The sequence below is a fragment of the Sapajus apella genome, unplaced genomic scaffold (assembly GCF_009761245.1).
Source record: "Sapajus apella isolate SASKATOON/1434 unplaced genomic scaffold, GSC_monkey_1.0 scaffold148, whole genome shotgun sequence".
NCBI lineage: Eukaryota > Metazoa > Chordata > Mammalia > Primates > Cebidae > Sapajus > Sapajus apella.
In genome coordinates, this window is record NW_022437088.1 from 56577 (window position 1) to 62056 (window position 5480).

The window sequence follows — 5480 nt, forward strand, 5'->3', positions numbered from 1 at the left end:
GCTGAGGCAGGAGAATTGCTTGAATCTGGGATACAGAGGTTGCAGTGAGCTAAGATTGCACAACTGCACTCTAGCCTGGGAAATAGGGCGAGATTCCATCTCAAAAACAAAAATTAAAACAAAAACAGGCCGGGCGCGGTGGCTCATGCCTGTAATCCTAGCACTTTGGGAGGCCAAGGTGGGTGGATCACCTGAGGTCAGGAGTTCAAGACCAGCCTGGCCATCATGGTGAAACCCCATCTTAAAAAAAGAAAAAAAGAAAACAAAAAACAAAAAACAAACAAAAAAACAAAAACAAATGCCGGGCGCTGGTGGCTCACCCCTGTAATCCCAGCACTTTGGGAGGCCGAGGTGGGTGGGTCACCTAAGGTTGGGAGTTCAAGACGAGCCTGACCAATATGGAGAAACCCTGTCTCTATTAAAGGCACAAAAAATTAGCCGGGGGTGGTGGTGCATGCCCATAATCCCAGCTACTCGAGAGGCTGAGACAGGAGAAGTGCTTGAACCCGAGAGGAGGTTGTGGTGAACTGAGATCGCGCCATTGCACTCCAGCCTGGGCAATAAGAGCAAAGCTCTGTCTCAAAAAAGCTACAAAAAACTCAACCTGGCTGGGTGCGGTGGCGCATGCCTGTAGTCCCAGCTACTTGGGAGGCTGAGGCTGGAGGACTGCTTAAGTCCAGGAGTTCTGGGCTGTAGTGCACTATGCAGGTCAGGTGTCCACACTGTTTGGCATCAATATGGTGACATCCTGGGAGCAGGGGACCACTAGGTTGCCTAAGGAGGGGTGAACCGGCCCAGGTGGGAAACGGAGCAGATCAAAACTCCCATGCTGATCAGTAGTGGGATTGTGCCTGTGAATAGCCACTGCACTCCAGCCTGGGCAACATAGCGAGATCCCATCTCTAAAAAAATAAATAAGATTAAAAAAAAAAAAAAAAACCTCAACCTGTACCTAAACAAAAATATCAAATTTCTTCCCTCTTATTTTTCTGAGACAAGACAAACTCTTGTTGCTCAGACTGGAGTGCAATGGCACAATCTCAGCTCACCGCGACCTCTGCCTCCCGGGTTCAAGCAATTCTCCTGCCTCAGCCTCCCGAGTAGCTGGGGTTACAGGCATGTGTCACGACGCACGGCCAATTTTTGTATTTTTAGTAGAGACACGGTTTCTCCATGATGGTCAGGTTGGTCTTGAACTCTCAGCTTCAGGTGATCCACCTGCCTCAGCCTCCCGAAGTGCTGGGATTATAGTGTGAGCCACCATGTCTGGACTTCTTCACTCGTAAATAAATTTTTTTTTTTTGGCTGGGCATGGTGGCTGATTCCTGTAATCCTAGCACTTTGGGAGGCCGAGGCGGGTGGATCATGAGGTCAGGAGTTCAAGACCAGCCTGGCCAAGATGGTGAAGCCCTGTGTCTACTGAAACTACAAAAATTAGCCAGGTGTGGTGGCAGGCACCTGTATTCCCAGCTACTCAGGAGGCTGAGGCAGGAGAATCGCTCAAACTCGGGTGGCAGACACGTTGCAGTGAGCCCAGATCGCACCACTGCACTCCAGCCCGGGCAACACTGTGAGACTCTGACTAAAAAAAAAATTAAAATTAAAATTAAACAAGCAAATGAAATAATTTTTTTTAAAAGACAGTTTTGTTCATGTCACCCAGGCTGGAGCGCAATGGTGCGATCTTGGCTCACTGCAACCTCTCTGCCTCCCAGGTTTAAGGGATTCTCCTGCCTCTGCCTCCTGAAGTAGTTGGGATTACAGGGGACTGCTACCACACCCAGCTAATTTTTTTTTTGTGTTTTTAGTTGAGAAGGGATTTCACCATGTTGGCCAGACTGGTCTTGAACTCCTGACCTCAGGTGATCCACCCGCCTCAGCCTCCCAAAGTGCTGGGATTACAGGCATGAGTTTATGTGCCCAGCCAATTTTTTAAAAGACTTGCCCAAGCGCAGTGGCTCACACCTGTAACCCCAGCACTTTGGGAGGCTGAGATGGGCAGATCACTTCAGGCCAGGAGCTCAAGACCAGCCTGGCCAACGTGACAAAACCCCATCTCTCCTAAGAATACAAAAATTAGCCAAATTAGATGGGCGTGGTGAAGCATGCCTGTAGTCCCAGCTACTCAGGAGGCTGAGGAGAGAGAATTGCTTGAACCCAGGAGGCCGAGGTTGCAGTGAGCTGAGATCACTCCACTGCACTGCAACCTGGGTGACAGAGCAGGCGAGACTCTGCAAAGAAAAAAACTCCTATGATTACATAGCATTTACCATAACTCATTAAATGTAAAGTTAAACCCTGACCATACTTCAGTAAATTTTATCTTAAAAAAACAAAACAAAAACAAGTTCTCACATAACTGTAGTCCCAGCTACCAAGGAGGCTGAGGCAGTGGTAGGCCCCCTCAAGTACAGGAGCTACTCTCTAGTCTAGGCAACATAGTGACAGCAGGTCTCCAAAAAAAGAAATTAAAAAAAAATTATTTTACTATTTTAACCTTATTTCATTTCATATTTTAGAGACAGGGTCTCACTCTCTCGCCAAGGCTGGAATGCAACGGTGTGATCATTGGTCACGGTAGCCTCAAACGCCTAGACAGCCCACCATGGCCCAGCTAATAATTCTTTTTTGTAGAGATGGGTCCTTGCTATGTTGACCAGGCTGGTCTTGAACTCCTAGCCTCAAGTAAGCCTCCTGCCTCAGTTGCCCAAAGTGTTGGGATTATAGGCGTGAGCCACTGCACCTAGCCTGAAACCTTATTTTAAAAGTTTATATCTTGTTTCCTATGATCCGTGTTAGAGGAAAAAAAAAAAAAAACAAGTTTCTATCAGACCAGGACCTCAAGATGGAGTCAGCTGTATCAGCGAAGAAGAAACTCCTGGATGTCAAACTAGCGGAACTGCCAAACTGGATATTAATGTGTGATCTTACACAAAAAGGCACTGTTGGAACATTCAAAGAGGTTCTACAGGTATTACAGCAAGTACTCCAATGTGAAGACAGGGGGATTCAACAGGATTTCTGTGGTGCTGGCAGCTTAAGTGCTTTTCAGCTACTGCCTTTCTGAAAAGGAACACAAGCATGGGCAGCTACAGAAGTACAACTTAAGGGGGCCATTGCGGAGAGCTCACTCCTGGATAATGTCCCTAGTTTAATGTCAGCTGATAGCAACCTTAATTCCCTCTGCATCCTGAGTTTTCTCCTGTCATGTAACATATCATACTTACAGGTTTCAGGGATTAAGAAGTGGATATCCTTGGAGAAACCATTATTCTATCTTTGTTGGTTCAAACAATTCAGGGTTTGTTGATTCAGTGAGGTCTTTTTTTTTTTTTTTAAAGACAGGGTCTTCCTATGTTGCCCAGGCTGGAGTACAGTGGCTATTCACAGGCGAGATCCCACTAATCATCAGCACGGGAGTTTTGACCTGCTCTGTTTCCGATCTGGGCCGATTCACCCCTCCTTAGGCAACCTGGTGGTCCCTCGCTCCCAGGGGGTCACCACATTGATGCCAAACTTACTGCAGACACCCGGTTGGCACAGCGCACTACAGCCCAGAGCTCCTAGACTCAAGAGATCCTCCGGCCTCAGCCTCCTGAATAGCTGGGACCACAGGCACGCGCCACTGCGCCTGGCCAGTGAGGTCTTTTTATTGAGCACTTGAGTCTCTGGTAGGCTCTGTGGCATACACAAAAGAACAGAATCCTGTCTCATTTGATTACAGGTAGCTGACAAATTAATCAGTGTAGTTACTGAAAGTTACTTGAACACAGAGACTATATGTAAGTAACTCTCACTATACACTGGTGTAGTGAAATTCCATTAAAGGTATTTTTTTTCTTTGAAGCACAGCAATTATGATGCTGATGAGAAATTTCATTATGAAGACAATGTGGTATAGCGAAAAAAATTAGGTTTTTTTTTTGATATGGAGTCTTGCTCTGTCGCCAGGCTGGAACGCAGTGGCACAGTCTTGGCTCACTGTAACCTCCACCTCCCGGGTTCAAGCGATTCTTCCGCCTCAGCCTCCCGAGTAGCTGGGACTACAGGTGTGTGCCAAACACCCGGCTAATTTTTGTATTTTTAGTAGAGACAGGGTTTCACCATGTTGACCAGGATGGTCTCGATCTCTTGACCTCGTGATCCACCTGCCTCGGCCTCCCAAAGCGCTGGGATTACAGGCGTGAGCCACCGTGCCCAGCCAAAAAATTAGGTTTTTAAGACACAGGCAAACTAGAGTCTAAATATCGTTACTGGACTTCTGTGGGCCTCAGGCTTCTCTTCTGTAAAGTGAGGGTAAGATTATCTATCTCAAAGTGTTGCTCATTATAAGGATTAAACAGGAATACACATTCTCCTGGCACAGTAGTCCACAAATGCTAATTCTCTTTCTCTTCTGGTATTTTAAGTATCTAACATTCATTTCAATATTTTTTCTTTTTTCTTTTTTTTTTTGAGACGAAGTTTTGCTCTTGTCACCCAGGCTGGAGTACAATAGCGCAATTTGCTGGGATTACAGGCGTAAGCCACCATACCCGGCCTCATTTCAATATTTCTGCGATTTGCTTTGCACTTGCCTACGATGCTTTATGTAAATGAAATAGTAGACATAGTCCCTGCTCTCAAAAAAAGTTGTTGCTAGTGTAATATATTTGCATGCATGAAGTAACTAAAGAAAGATCAGTCAACCCAAGTAGGCTCCATGAAAGTGTGTGGACTTGGTTAGGAAAATAGACAATGAGGTAATGAAGGCTGCTTTCCTGTTTACCTTAAAGAAACAAAACACGTAGGTTCAAGTCTATAATCCCAGCACTTTGGGAGGCAGAGGTGGGCAGATCACAAGGTCCAGAGTTCAAGACCAGCCTGGCCAATATGATGAAACATCGTTTCTACTAAAAATACAAAACTAGTCAGGCGTGGTGGCAGGCCCCGTAATCCTGGCTACTCAGGAAGCTGGAGTGCAATGCCGTGATCTCAGCTCACTGCAACCTCCGCCTCCTGTGTTCAAGTGATTCTCCTGCCTCAGCCTCCTGAGTAGCTGAGATTACAGGGCCCGCCACTATGCCTAATTTTTGTATTTTCAGTAGAGACGATGTTTCATCATGTTGGCCAGGCTAGTCTCGAACTCCTGACCTCAGGTGATCTGCCCTCCTCGGCCTCCCAAAGTGTTGGGATTGCAGGTGTGAGCCACTTCACCTGGCCTTGCATGGGCTTTTGACAGCCATCTAGAACAGTAAATTTCTGAATTATTTCCTGGATCTCCAGGAGTCCACAAATGTGAAGGAAAGGGAAACCCAAGTAGATCCTTCCCGTAATTTATTCTGCTTTACCCTTTGGGTAAAGGTAAAAACTGCTAGCTCAAGTAAACTTTGGAATTATCTGTGGATTTTAATACTCCGTATTTCTGCTGCATTCGGTTATCAAATATCAGTCAAGTGTTTTGAGAAACAAATATTTCGTAGCCACAGAAACCTAACAGG